This window comes from Arachis hypogaea, chromosome 17 (genome assembly GCF_003086295.3).
Source record: "Arachis hypogaea cultivar Tifrunner chromosome 17, arahy.Tifrunner.gnm2.J5K5, whole genome shotgun sequence".
In the NCBI taxonomy this organism is placed as follows: Eukaryota; Viridiplantae; Streptophyta; class Magnoliopsida; order Fabales; family Fabaceae; genus Arachis; species Arachis hypogaea.
Genome location: NC_092052.1, coordinates 99,170,674 through 99,186,152, shown reverse-complemented (window position 1 = coordinate 99,186,152; position 15,479 = coordinate 99,170,674). Strand labels below are relative to the sequence as shown.

At 37.7% G+C, this 15,479-nt stretch overlaps 1 non-coding gene across 1 annotated transcript; it reads right to left on the bottom strand.

The window, feature by feature from the left end:
- Nucleotides 1–275: 275 nt before the first annotated feature.
- LOC112767856 (small nucleolar RNA R71) lies at nucleotides 276–383 on the bottom strand. The gene has a single exon (XR_003185296.1). It is a non-coding gene; the product is annotated as a small nucleolar RNA R71 (small nucleolar RNA).
- Between the last annotated feature and the right edge of the window lie 15,096 nt (nucleotides 384–15,479).

The window sequence follows — 15,479 nt, the reverse complement described above, 5'->3', positions numbered from 1 at the left end:
AAGAAGCCATGGCAGCCGAAAACAACAACAATTGCAAGTTTCATGGACTTCCATTGGAAGATCCTCATCAGTTCGTAGCTGAATTCTTGCAAATCTGTGACACTGTCAAGACCAATGGGGTTGATCCCGAGGTCTACAAGCTTATGCTCTTTCCCTTTGCTGTAAGAGACAGAACTAGAACATGGTTAGATTCACAACCTAAAGAAAGCCTGAACTCTTGGGAAAAGCTAGTCAATGCCTTCTTGGCAAAGTTCTTTCCACCTCAAAAATTGAGCAAGCTTAGAGTGGAAGTCCAAACCTTCAGACAGAAGGAAGGTGAATCCCTCTATGAAGCTTGGGAAAGATACAAGCAATTAATCAGAATGTGTCCTTCTGACATGCTTTCGGAATGGAGCATCATAGGTATCTTCTATGATGGTTTGTCTGAACTGTCCAAAATGTCATTGGACAGCTCTGCTGGAGGATCTCTTCATCTGAAGAAGATGCCTACAGAAGCTCAGGAACTCATTGAAATGGTTGTAAATAACCAATTCATGTACACCTCTGAAAGGAATCCTGTGAATAATGGGACAAGTCAGAAGAAAGGAGTTCTTGAGATTGATACTCTGAATGCCATATTGGCTCAGAACAAAATATTGACTCAGCAAGTCAATATGATTTCTCAGATCTGTCTGGAATGCAAGCAGCAACAGTCAGTACCAAAGAAGCTTCATCTGAAGAAGAAGCTTATGATCCTGAGAACCCAGAAATGGAAGAGGTGAATTACATGGGAGAATCCTACGGAAACACCTATAATCCTTCATGGAGAAATCATCCAAACCTCTCATGGAAGGATCAACAGAGGCCTCAACAAGGCGTCAACAACAATAATGGTGGAAGAAATAGGTTTAGTAATGGCAAACCTTTTCCATCATCTTCTCAGCAACAAATAGAGAATTCTAAGCAGAACCACTCTGAATTAGCAACTATAGTCTCTGATTTAATTAAAACTACTCAAAGTTTCATGACTGAAACAAGGTCCTCCATTAGAAATTTGGAGGCACAAGTGGGTCAGCTGAGTAAGAAAGTTACTGAGATCCCTCCTAGTACTCTTCCAAGCAATACAGAAGAGAATCCAAAAGGAGAGTGCAAGGCCATCAACATAACCCACACGGCCGAACCTGGAGAGGAGGAAGAGGCAGTGATCTCCACTGAGGAAGACCTCAATGGACATCCACTGGCCTCCAAGGAGTTCCCTAATGAGGAACCATGGGAATCTGAGCCTCACACTGAGACCATAGAGATTCCATTGAATTTACTTGGAGCAATCATGAAGCTAAATGCCAAGCTATTTGGTAATGAGATTTGGGAGAATGAACCCCCTTGCTCACCAAACAACTGGATGACTTGACTAGGCAAAAATTACCTTTGAAGAGACAAGATCCTGGAAAGTTCTCAATACCTTGTACCATAAGCACCATGACCTTTGAGAAGGCTCTGTGTGACCTAGGGTCAAGCATAAACTCATGCCTCTCTCTGTAATGGATAAGTTAGGGATCCTTGAGGTACAAGCCGCAAGAATCTCACTAGAGATGGCAGACAATTCAAGGAAACAGGCTTATGGACTTGTAGAGGATGTCTTGGTAAAGGTTGAAGACCACTATATCCCTGCTGATTTCATAATCCTAGATACTGGGAAGTGTATGGATGAATCCATCATCCTTGGCAGACCCTTCCTAGCCACAGCAGAAGCTGTGATTGATGTTGACAGAGGAGAAGAAGCATAAAAAGCTTCTCTCAATACAGAGTCAAACAAAACCCCTACATTCAAACTCTAAATTTGGTGTTGGAAGGCCACAACCAAACTCTAAGTTTGGTGTTAAAAGGCCATCATCATGCTCTGAGTATCTGTGAGGCTCCATGAGAGCCCACTGTCAAGCTACTGACATTAAAGAAGCACTTGTTGGGGGGTAACCCATTTTTACCTATCTATGTTAAATTTCTATTTTCCATTGTTATTTTATGTTTTCTGTAGGTTGATGATCATGTGAAGTCACAAAAATAACTGAAAAAGCAAAAACAAACTGAAAAATAGAATGAAAAATAGCACACCCTAGAGGAGAAGCCTACTGGCGTTTAAACGCCAGTAAGGGCAGCAGAATGGGCGTTAAACACCCAGTCTGGCACCATTCTGGGCATTTAACGCCAGAAATGGGCACCAGACTGGTGTTTAACGCCAGAAAAGGGTAAGAAGTTGGCGTTAAATGCCAGAAATGGGCAGCAACCTGGCGTTTAATGCCAGGATTGGCAGCAAAGGGCGTTTTGCAAGCCTAATTGGTACAGGGATGAGAAATCCTTGACACCTCAGGATTTGTGGACCCCACAGGATCCCCACCAACCTCAACTCACTCTCTCTCTTCTTCACGCCTTTTCATAATACTCTTCCCCAAATATCCTTCACCAATCACCTCAATACCTCTTCCCCAAAAACCCCTCACCTATCAAATCCTACCCTCTTCTCCATAAACCCTTCACCAATCCACATCCATCCATCATAAACCCCACCTACCTCACCATTCAAATTCAAATCACTTTCGCTCCCAAACCCACCCATACATGGCCGAACCTTACCCTCTCCCCACTCCTATATAAACCCATCTTCACCCCTTTATTTTCACACATCTTAAACACTACTTCTCCCCCTTGGCTGAAATACTAACCCCCCCCTCCATCTCCTCTATTTCTTCTTCTTCTACTCTATTCCTTCTTCTTTTGCTCGAGGACGAGCAAACATTCTAATTTTGGTGTGGTAAAAGCGTTGCTTTTTGTTTTTCCATAACCATTTATGGCACCTAAGGCCGGAGAAACCTCTAGAAAGAGGAAAGAGAAGGCAAAAGCTTCCACCTCCGAGTCATAGGAGATGGAGAGATTTATCTCAAGGGTGCATCAAGACCACTTCTATGAAGTTGTGGCCAAGAAGAAGGTGATCCCTGATAAACCTATATTTTATGATATATTTTGTGCCTAATTTAAGTGATTTATTCAATTCTTCACTCACTTATTCATGTTAATTGCATGGTTTTTACTTTCTCTTCTTTATTATGTGATGTATGTGAAAAACATGTTTCCTATGCTTTAAAAGTAATTATTTTAACTACCCTTTATTTCCATTCGATGCCGTGATTCGTGTGTTGAATAGTTTCAGATCTTCTAAGGCAGGAAGACTTAAAGGATGGAAAGGAAACATACAAAAATGGAAGGAAAGCACAAAATGGAGTTTTTGAAGAAACTGGCAGTGACACGTTCGCATGGACGACGCGACCGCATGCCAGCGCGAAATGGTAGTGACGCGACCGCGTGAATGACACGATCGTGCACCTTGAGTGAAACGTATATGATGCGGATGCATAATTGAAGCGATCGCGTGACAAAGAAAACCCCAAATGACGTGACCGCGTGACCCACGCGGATGCGTGACAGAGGCCACGCACCAGAAAGTACAGAAAATACTCCCAGCGATTTCTTAAGCCCTTTTTGGCCCAAATCCAAGTTCAGAAGGCACAGATCAGAGGTTATGAAGTGGCGGAATGCATCCATTCAGGGAGAGTCTCCAATTAGTTACTTTTCATGATTTAGATTTAGTTTTGAGAGAGGTTCTCTCCTCTCTCTTTAAGATTAGGATTTAGATTTAGGATTTTATTCGCTTTCAGGATTATCTCTTTTTATCAGGTTCAACATTCCTTTTTAATTACTTATTTTCTTAATTTAATTTATAAATTCTTCTATGTTACAGATTATTCTTTGAATTAATGTTATTTGAGGTATTTCAGTTTATTATTGCTCTCTTTTATTTATGTTACTGTTGCTTCCAATCTGAAGACATTTTTATTCCAGTAGATTTATTTTTCTCCTTTTGGTCTTGGCTAAGAAATCAGTAACTCAGGAGTTTTCAAACTCAAACATGATTGATAATTGTTATCATTGCTAATTGAATTGAACTTCAATAATCCCAATCTTTCCTTAGGGATTAACTAGGATTTGAAGATCAAACTAATTAGTCACTTGACCTTTCTTTACTTTAAGTAAAGACTAACTGAGTGGAATTAAGATTCAATCTTCATCATCATTGATAAGGATAACTAGGATAGGACTTCTAATTTCTCATACCTTGCCAAAAGTTTGTTTTACAGTTATTTATTTACTTTACAGTCTTTCACTTATTTCAATTGCAATTTAAATTACTTGTCCCTCATCTTAAAAACCCCAATTTACAATCTTCATAACCAATAATAAGAACATACTTCCCTGCAGTTCCTTGAGAAGACGACCGAGGTTTAAATACTTCGGTTATTAATTTATTTAGGGTTTTGTTACTTGTGACAACCAAAACATTTGTAAGAAAGGTTGATTGTTTGGTTTAGTAACTATACTTGCAATGAGAGTTTACTATAACTTCTAAACCATCAATCTTCAGTTCTTTCAATCCCTGAGGTCCCTTTCAAGCTCAAAAAGGGTGAATACCCGGAGATCCGACATGAGATTCGAAGAAGAGGTTGGGAAGTTTTCACCAACCCCATTCAACAAGTCAGAATCTTAATGGTTCAAGAGTTCTATGCCAATGCATGGATCACCAAGAACCATGATCAAAGTGTGAACCCAGACCCAAAGAATTGGCTTACAATGGTTCGGGAGAAATACTTAGATTTCAGTCTGGAAAATGTAAGGTTGACATTCAACTTGCCCATGATGCAAGGAGATGCACGCCCCTACACTAGAAGGGTCAACTTTGATCAAAGGTTGGACCAAGTCCTCATAGACATTTGTGAAGAAGGCGCTCAATGGAAGAAAGATTCAAGAGGGAAGCCGGTTCAACTAAGAAGGCATGACCTCAAGCCCGTGGCTAGGGGATGGTTGGAGTTCATCCAACGCACAATTATTCCCACTAGCAACCGGTCTGAAGTTACTATAGACCGGGCTATCATGATCCATAGCATCATGATTGGAGAGGAAGTAGAAGTTCATGAGGTTATATCCCTAGAACTCTACAAGGTGGCGGACAAGTCCTCTACTTTGTCAAGGTTAGCCTTCCCTCATCTCATTTGTCACCTTTTCAATTCAGCTGGAATTGACATAGAGGAAGACATCCTCATTGATGAGGACAAGCCCATCACTAAGAAAAGGATGGAGCAAACAAGAGATCCCACTCATGGACAAGAGCATGAGGAAATTCCTCATCAGGAAATCCCTGAGATGTCTCAAGGGATACATTTTCCTCCATAAAATTATTGGGAGCAAATTAACACCTCCCTAGGAGAATTAAGTTCCAATATGGGACAACTAAGGGTGGAACACCAAGAGCATTCTATCCTCCTTCATGAAATTAGAGAAGATCAAAGAATCATGAGAGAGGAGCAACAAAGGCAAGGAAGAGACATTGAGGAGCTCAAGCACTCCATAAGATCTTCAAGAGAAAGAACTAGCCGCCATCACTAAGGTGGACCCGTTCTTTAATTTCCTTGTTCTTTATTTTCTATTTTTCGAATTTTTATGCTTTATGCTTATCTATGTTTGTGTCTTTATTACATGATCATTAGTGTCTTAGTGTCTATGTCTTAAAGCTATGAATGTCCTATGAATCCATCACCTTTCTTAAAAGAAAAATGTTTTAATCACAAAAGAACAAGAAGTACATGATTTTGAATTCATCCTTGAAACTAGTTTAATTATTTTGATGTGGTGACAATACTTTTTGTTTTCTGAATGAATGCTTGAACAGTGCATATTTTTGAATTTTTTATTTATGAATGTTAAAATTGTTGGCTCTTGAAAGAATAATGAAAAAGGAGAAATGTTATTGATAATCTGAAAAAATCATAAAATTGATTCTTGAAGCAAGAAAAAACAGTGAAAAGCTTGCAGAAAAAAATGGCGAAAAAATAAAAGAAAGAAAGAAAAAGAAAAAAAAAAGCAAGCAGAAAAAGCCAATAGCCCTTTAAACCAAAAGGCAAGGGTAAAATAAAAAGGATCCAAGGCTTTGAGCATCAGTGGATAAGAGGGCCTAAAGGAAGAAAATCCTGGCCTAAGCGGCTAAACCAAGCTGTCCCTAACCATGTGCTTGTGGCGTGAAGGTGTCAAGTAAAAACTTGAGACTGAGCGGTTAAAGTCGTGGTCCAAAGCAAAAAGAGTGTGCTTAAGAGCTCTGGACACCTCTAATTGGGGACTCTAGCAAAGCTGAGTCACAATCTGAAAAGGTTCACCCAGTTATGTGTCTGTGGCATTTATGTATCCGGTGGTAATACTGGAAAACAAAATGCTTAGGGTCACGGCCAAGACTCATAAAGTAGCTGTGTTCAAGAATCAACATACTGAACTAGGAGAATCAATAACACTGTCTGAATTCTGAGTTCCTATAGATGCCAATCATTCTGAACTTCAAGGGATAAAGTGAGATGCCAAAACTGTTCAGAGGCAAAAAGCTACTAGTCCCGCTCATCTAATTGGAGCTAAGTTTCATTGATATTTTGGAATTTATAGTATATTCTCGTCTTTTTATCCTATTTGATTTTCAGTTGCTTGGGGACAAGCAACAATTAAAGTTTGGTGTTGTGATGAGCGGATAATTTATACGCTTTTTGGCATTGTTTTTAGTATGTTTTTAGTATATTTTAGTTAGTTTTTATTATGTTTTTATTAGTTTTTAAATAAAAATCACATTTCTGGACTTTACTATGATTTTTTGTGTTTTTCTGTGATTTCAGGTATTTTCTGGCTGAAATTGAGGGACCTGAGCAAAAATCTGATTCAGAGGCTGAAAAAAGACTGCAGATGCTGTTGGATTCTGACCTCCCTGCACTCTAAGTGGATTTTCTAGAGATACAGAAGCCCAATTGGCACGCTCTCAATTGTGTTGAAAAGTAGATATCTTGGGCTTTCCAGAAATATATAATAGTCCATACTTTGCCCGAGATTTGATGGCCCAAACCGGCGTTCCAAGTCAGCATAGAAATTCTGGCGTCAAAACGCTAGAACTGGCATAAAAGCTGGAGTTAAACGCCCAAACTGGCACAAAAATTGGAGTTTAACTCCAAGAAAAGCCTCTACACATGAAAGCTTCAACGCTCAGCCCAAGCACACACCAAGTGGGCCCTGAAGTGGATTCTGCATCATTTACTCATTTCTGTAAACCCTAGGTTACTAGTTTTCTACAAATAGGACCTTTTGCTATTGTATTTGACACACTTGATCATACTTTTGATCTTGGTTCTTTTGGTTCCCTCTCTGGAGCCGAAGCCAATGATCACCATTATCACTTTTGTATTTTCATCGGTGGAGTTTCTACACACCATAGATTAAGGTGTGGAGCTCTGCTATTCCTCATGAATTAATGCAAAGTACTATTGTTTTTCTATTCAACTCAAGCCTATTTCTATTCTAAGATATCCATTCGTTCTTCAACATGATGAATGTGATGATCCGTGACACTTATCACCATTCTCACCTATGAACGCGTGCCTGACAACCACTTCCGTTCTACATGCAAACAAGCTTGAATGTGTATCTCTTGGGTTTCTAATCTAAGATTAGAACCTTCGTGGTATAGGCTAGAATCAATTGGCGGCCATTCCTGAGATCCGAAAAGTCTAAACCTTGTCTGTGGTATTCCGAGTAGGATCAGGGAAGGGATGACTGTGACGAGCTTCAAACTCGTGAGTGTTGGGCGTAGTGACAGACGCAAAAGGATCAATGGATCCTATTCCAACATGATCGAGAACCAACAGTTGATTAGCCGTGCGGTGACAGCACATTTGGAACATTTTCACTGAGAGGATGGGAGGTAGCCATTGACAACGGTGAAACCCAACATACAGCTTGCCATGGAAAGGAGTATGAATGATTGGAAGAAGGCAATAGGAAAGCAGAGGTTCATAAGGAACAAAGCATCTTCATACGCTTATCTGAAATTCTCACCAATGAATTACATAAGTATCTCTATCTTTATTTTATGTTTTATTCATATTTTAATTATCAATTCTCCATAACCATTTGAATCCACCTGACTGAGATTTACAAGATGACCATAGCTTGCTTCAAGCCGACAATCTCCGTGGGATCGATCCTTACTCACGTAAGGTTTATTACTTGGACGACCCAGTGCACTTGCTAGTTAGTTGTGTGGAGTTATGACAAAGAGTTGAGATTACAATTGTGCGTACCATGATGATGGCGTCATTGATGATCACAATTTCGTGCACCACTCTTCTTTGCACGCACCGAGGACGGTGCAATCTTTAAGTGTGGGGAGGTCGAGGACCGACCTCCATGGATTGGAATTTCCTTTTCCAACACCAATTCTTAATCTTCTTTGTTAGTTAGTTGTTGCATTGCATGTTAGGTTACATGATAGTTAGAGTTTGTATATATTCTACCACTTCTTTTTATGTTAGGACTACTTGGTTAGAGTGATGATTTTCTTTCCAAGAAAACTATTTTAGGGCACCCTACCAGTTTGAAAAAAAAAATTGTGTTGAATTTGCTTGAAGGAATTAATTTTGGAACATGATTTTTGAGCTAAGAACTCAAGCATGTGGGTTTTGAGCCCAATTGTGTGGTTACATCTTATAACCACTATTTTCCATTCTTGTGTGTATTATTCTCTCTCTATGATTGCGATCCTTGATTTGTTTGATTCTATATGTCCATTATTTTTTGTATGAATGCATTTATATGATTGAGGCCGTTATTTCAATAGCTCACTTACCCAAATATCCTTACCCTTTTATCCACCTTTGTTAGCCCATTTTGAGCCAGTGTTAATCCCCTTTTGTTCTTTAATGTAGCACATCACTACCCCTAAGTAAAAAACAATAAATGTCCTTAATTTGGATCTTTAATTAGCTTAGGCGAGTAAGGGTGTGTGTCATTTAAGCGGGAGGGAAGCTTGGAAATATTGGTTGAGATAAAAGTGTATTTTTATATTTTTGTTGAGACTTTGGGAATTAGGTACATACTCATGCATTAAATATGTAAAACCATATGCATTGATATATTTGTATATACTTTAGTAAAAAAAATGATAAAGAAAAAGAAAAAAAATATATATATATATAAGAAAAAGAAAAAGAGAAAAAGAAAAGCAATAAAAAGGGGGACAAAAATGCCCCAAAGCAAAGTAATAATAACAATGCATATGGAATGTGAATTAAAGAGAATGCATGAGTACATGAAAAAGTGAGAATCATGGGTAGCTAGGTGGTGTATTAGAATTCTATAGGTTGTTATATGTGTTTGGTGAGAGCTTAGGTTAAGTAAAGATTCGACTTTCAAGCTCACTTAGCCATATATATATCCTTACCTTTACCCTAGCCCCATTACAACCTAAAGATAAGTTCTAATGATACATGTATGCATGCATTGAATAAATGTTGATTGTTAGATGAAAAACAAATCTTGGAAAGTATGATTAGAAGAGAATTGAGTGAATCAACCCTATACACTTGAGTGACTAGAGCGGATACACTTCCGATGAGGGTTCGATGCTTAATTCCTCGTTTCCAGCTTTCACGAGCTTTCTTTTTGCAAGTTTCTATATACCTCATTTTTAATATTTGAATTGGTGGATTTTATGAAACGTCATATGATCTTAGCCCTACTTGTTCATATATGTTCTTAAAGATTGATTTACTTTTAACCAAGTAGGTAGAAGCATCTTGCATTTAGTTGCATGCATGTAGATAGGATCATATAGTTTATTTGCATTGAATAAATGTTCATACCCCATTTCTAGTCTTTCTTGGTTTAGCATGAGGACATGCTTAGTTTAAGTGTGGGGAGGTTTGATAAACCCCAATTTTTTGGTTTATCTTGTGTTAAATTCAGGGGATTTTATCAACTTTTCTCACATTTATTCAATAAAATAGCATAGTTTTGTGAATTTCTCCTAATTTGTGCTTAAAAGTAAAAACATACTTTTTAGGCCTAAAAATTTATAAATTTAATTCACTTTAATTCTATTTGATGCCTTGATAAGTTTGTTAAGTAATTTCAAGATTAGAAGGGAAAGATTGGGTTGAAGAAATGAAGAAAAAGCATGCAAAAATGGAGAATTTGTGAAGAAATGAGGATTTGCTTAACTCAAGGCCACACGCACGCGTCACCCACGCGTACGTGTGAGAAGGAGATTTGCCAGCGACGCGCACGCGTCACCCATGCGTACGCGTGAAGAGGAATTTTGCCAGTGACGCGTACGCATGTGCATACGTGTGACAAGCGGTACGTGACCTCACTAAAGGCAATACACTGGGGGCGATTTCTGAGCTCAAGGAGGCCCAAATCCAACTCATTTCTGTTACTTTTGAACCCAAGGATTGCAAGAGAATGGGGGGGGAAGTAGTCATAGTTTAGTTTTTCACCATGTTTTAGGTTAGAATTCTAGAAAGAGAAGCTCTCCCTTCTCTCTAGAATTTAGGGTAGTTTAGGTTAAAATTTCTTAGATCCAACTTTTAATTCTTGTTTCATTTTAGTTTTTCCTTACTTTTATTTGTTCTAGAACTTTGGTTTATCTACTTCTCTTGTTAATTTCTTATTTTGCTATCTTTTAAGTTGATGAACCCTTGTTAGATTTTAATTTTCTTTCAATGCAATTTTATGTTTCCATGTCTTTTTATGTTTATCTTAATTGCCATTGTTGATTTCTTGCTTATGTTAGTTGTAGCTTTTATTAATTCTTGCATTTTGTGATGTTTACTTTTATTGCACTCTAGGTGTTTGATAAAATATTTTCACTAGTTTTAGAGTAGTTTTCTTTACTCTTGGCCTAGGCTAAGGGGATTGGGTGACCTTGAGTCGTTGGGTCTCATTGAGTTGGTGATTTGAAAATCTTTAGTGGTCAATTTGATACCCATTAATGCTAGTCTACTACTAAGTCAATTAGTAGCTAGGTTGGGACTTATGGGTTGATGTTGATCAATCCTATTTGACGTACTTCAAGCATAGAAGTAGACTTTTGACGTACTTTAAGGATAGAAGTAGACTTGATGGATTAGTCCCTCATAATTGTCAATACATAGTTTGTAGACAAGGATGGTGATCTCAATTCCCATGCCTTAGCCAAGAGTTCTTTGCTTTCCCTTTATTAGTTAATTGTCATTTACTTTCTTGTTATTTACTTTTCTTGTTAATCAACAAATCTAACCCCCCTTGCCCCTTTATAGCCAATAATTGATCACTTCATTGCAATTTCTTGTGAGACGATCCGAGGTTTAAATACTTTAGTTTGTTTTTATTGGGGTTTGTACTTGTGACAACCAACATTAAAACTTTGATTGAGTATTGTTTGTTGGTTGGGAACTATGCTTACAACGGAATTATTTTGTGTGAAATTCCTAACCGACAAAAAACCCTTTTTCAGTTGGGTTCTGGAAAAGTAACCGACATATGCGCTCATGGCCAGTAGGAAAGGCATGCATCATATGCATTGTGTCTTGTTGGTTTTGCATTCTTGGGTTTGCGTAATTGATATTCATGCTTAACTACTATATGTCCTATTTGTTGCATTTGTATCCTACTTGTGTTTGCTTTGTGTGCATTGCTTGTCTGTGCATAGGAGCTTTGGAAGATTGGAGGAAGGCGGGAATCAGGGCTTAAGTTAGAAAGGAATTAGAAATAAGAACCATAGATATCCTACCCTGTTTATGGTTTACAATTTTAGTTTTAAGTTTGAATCTATTGTCGGAAGCTCTTGGATCGCCTCTGGCTTTTCCGGGACATTATATGTTAGTTATGTGGACACCGTTACCATGCTGAGAACCTCCGATTCTCACTCCATACATATTTGTGGTTTTCAGATGCAAGACATGAGGTACCTGGCTGAGGCACACTGGAAGCTTTCTACAAGCGAAGAACTCTACCCGTTTGGGGGTTCCATTTTGGGTTTTAGATGCATGTGTACACACACACACACACATACACACACACACACACACACACACACACACATTTGGGTTTCACATGTTTATATATATGTGTCTGTGTGTGTGTGTGTGTGTATGTGTGTGTATGTGTGTGTGTGTTCTGGCAAGTCTTAACTTCGCGAGCCGAGTCAGAAGCTTTGTTATCTTTATCTTGGAACTCTTCTTTTATAGATTTATGTTTTGCTTTACTCTTATCCTATCCGGTTTAGTTTATCGCTTGCGTGAGTGATGCGCTTTTCTATTTGACGCTTTTGTTTAACTTTCCTTCAAAAGGATCCTAGATATAAACCATGTTCAACTATATTATGTATATATTTAACTTTAGAGGTCATAGCGCCTCGCCACCTCTGTTTTACATCCTAGGTGTAACTTTGTAGCTGAATACAAACGTTTCTTCCTCCCTCCTTCCCCCCATGGATAAAAGTATATAAACTGGAATTAATTCCAATTCCTACATGATGAAAAAAAAAAAAGTAAAATGTATTGAAAAGAAAAAGGTCCTATTTGACCGATGTACATTGCTAGCATCAGGAAATAGAATAATCGAGATTCTCGAGTAATCGGTTGAGCCGCTAAAATAGCTATAGTGATAATAAATTCTGTCAATAAAATGGATCCTATAAAGAGTCCATCTATTCTGAATCTCCAGTAAAAATAAAAAAAATTAATCCATTTATATTTTTCTATCAGTCGGATTAATGGATCATCCAATTGAAAATGATAACAAAATGCATAGACTGTTATCAGCAGATCGATTAAACATATACAAATTATATACCACTCAATTACCTTTATTTTATTGATGAGAAAATAAGAATATTAAGGAGCCCCCGACTATTGGTAAAAGTACAACTATTGTTAACCAAGAAAAGTAATTCGTGATAAAAATAAGATATACTTGGGTTAGAAAAATTTGTGCTAAAATAGAAAGATATTTCTATTATCTTTCTCTTTTGAGTGTAGATTTTTGTCAGTAAAAAATGTATTCTCGTGGTGTTCACTTTTTGAAAAAAAGAAAGGGCAGTCTCAATAAGCTAAATCGATGCTTCGATTTGTTTCATGCCACAAAAAACTCGAACACTTACAAAATCTGTAGGACAAGCGGATTCACACCTCTTATAACTGACACATTCCTCCATTCTTGGGGCAGAAGCTATTTTCTTATCTTTACACCCGTCCCAAGGTATTATTTCTAATACATCGGTGGGACAAGTTCGGACACATTAAGTATATCCTATATATGTATCATAAATCTTTATTAAATGTGACCTTGGATTTGGATCTATAATTTTTTTAACTCTAATAATGGAATATTTTCAATCTAGTAAACTCGTAAATAAATCATATATTCAAACACTAGATGAATCAACGATATCAAGGTGATTAGTCTCAATATCAAAAGCCTAGTGCTTCAATTATCCCAAAAAGGCACTCACAAACAAGCATGCTATACACATATCAAGTAGATAAATCTAAATAGTATGAAAGAAAAAGACACAGAGTATACAATGAAGCACAATCAGTCTATCCCTCAGGCTCACGAGGAAAAACTGCTCTGAAACGACTAAATGTAACACCGTAATTACCCTAAGCCTTAACTCTAGCCGTAAAGCAAAGGATAACTAAGTGCCACGACAATTCTAAGGCTTATACCATAATATATATATATATATATATATATATATATATATATATATATATAGAAAAGAATAATAGTACGAGAAGCCCGATGAAGGATTACATGAAAGCGTTCACATGAAACTAAAAGCGTAAAGGATAAGATACAAGATAACAAGAATATATAATATATAAGCATAATAGTCATAGAGTACTAGCCGCAGCCCGCAGAGTTTAGGCTGACTAGTTATATACAGACATAACAGAGTTTGAAAAGTTAAAACAGCATACAAAATGTCTCTCAAATAAGCCTCTAAGGCAAAAGTAATAAAGATACAAAAGATAGAGAGAACTACAACAAAATATCCAAAATATACAAAAGAGATATCACTAGATCCTCCGCTCTGTCACCATCACGCAACTCACCGAGGTGGGTTACGACCTGCATCTGAAAAACAACAACAGAATATGGTATGAGAATTGGAGGTTCTTAGTATGGTAACAGTTCCTAGTATGTAAGATATAAGGTTTCGGGATGCCAGACGCAATCCTAAAGCTTCACATTAAACTTAAGATTCAAACTTAAAGCAATGCTAAATTTAAAACCATATTTTAAAACTGTAATGAAACAGGAGTATCTAACATAGGAAATTGCTAACTAAACTAACACCGCTGTCCCACAGCTTTCACCAGCCTAACCTCCATGCGACCCTATTGCCACCACCTACCGAACCTCCTCAACCTCAGTGACAAACACAAATAGATACAAACAAATAATTCACAAGTAATATGACATATACAGCAAGGAATTCAGGAAGCATATAAACATGTTATACAATTAGGCAAAACAATGCAAGTAGACAAAGCAAGCAAACATATAAAAAATGCACATGATGAATGCCTGTCCTATTGGTTGTGATATCACATTGTCGATTTAACTGCCAACCCGACACATTTCCATAGAAATGTTGCTTTCGGTCACATTTATAAATGGGAAGCCCCTGGGATATAGTTCCCGACTCACTTTCCCTGAGATATAGTGCTCGACCACTCTTATGACCGAAAGTATGAAAGCGGGACTTCTACCACAGCCCTCACACCTCAGCGCAAGCGGGACGAACCCCACGCTCTACGCCTGCAACTCAGCATAAGCGGGACGAACCACTGCCCTTAAGCCTACATTTCATTAATATTATTTAAAATTAGTTTAATGATTCATAGTAAAATTGCTCAGCACATTCTGAGTCTCATCACGCTCGGCATTCATGCCTCAATATTCTCAATCTCAAAATAAGGTCATCATCACATCATGTGTCCTCCATTCAATATCAAAGAACTCCCCACTAACTTACTCAGACTAATTCATCCACAATTCATAGTATGCCTAAGCCTCCGTCTTCTAAGATTTAACTAACTTTATCTAATTTAAGCCTTCTAACTCTTTCTCATTAGTCCCAAGTGTCAATTACTAGTTAATAATCTTAAACAACAGTTAAAGGAGTTTGGAAGACTAGAGAATCCTTAAAAAGTGAAGAAAAACCATTTTTCAACAAAGCAGGGGGTCTCGCATACACAACATAGTACCTTCGTACGCGAGATCCCCAAGCAGTGGAGAATGCCCACGTCGCGTGCATAGGTTCGCGTACGCATGTTGCATCAGACTCAGAAAAATTAAATGCTGCAGAATTTTAGATTTTTACACCGAACTTTTGACGTTCATAACTTCCTCTACAAAACTCCATTTTTCTCAAACTTTATACCATTTTAAAGCTCTTTAAACCATCTTCAATTTAAAATTAAATTCAATCAATTTTAAAAATCGAGGCTCAAGTTATGATCCACCAAAGTCCATCAAAAACCAAGTTTTACAAAAATTATCAAGGTTCTCTAATTTTCAAAACTTTAAACCAAACC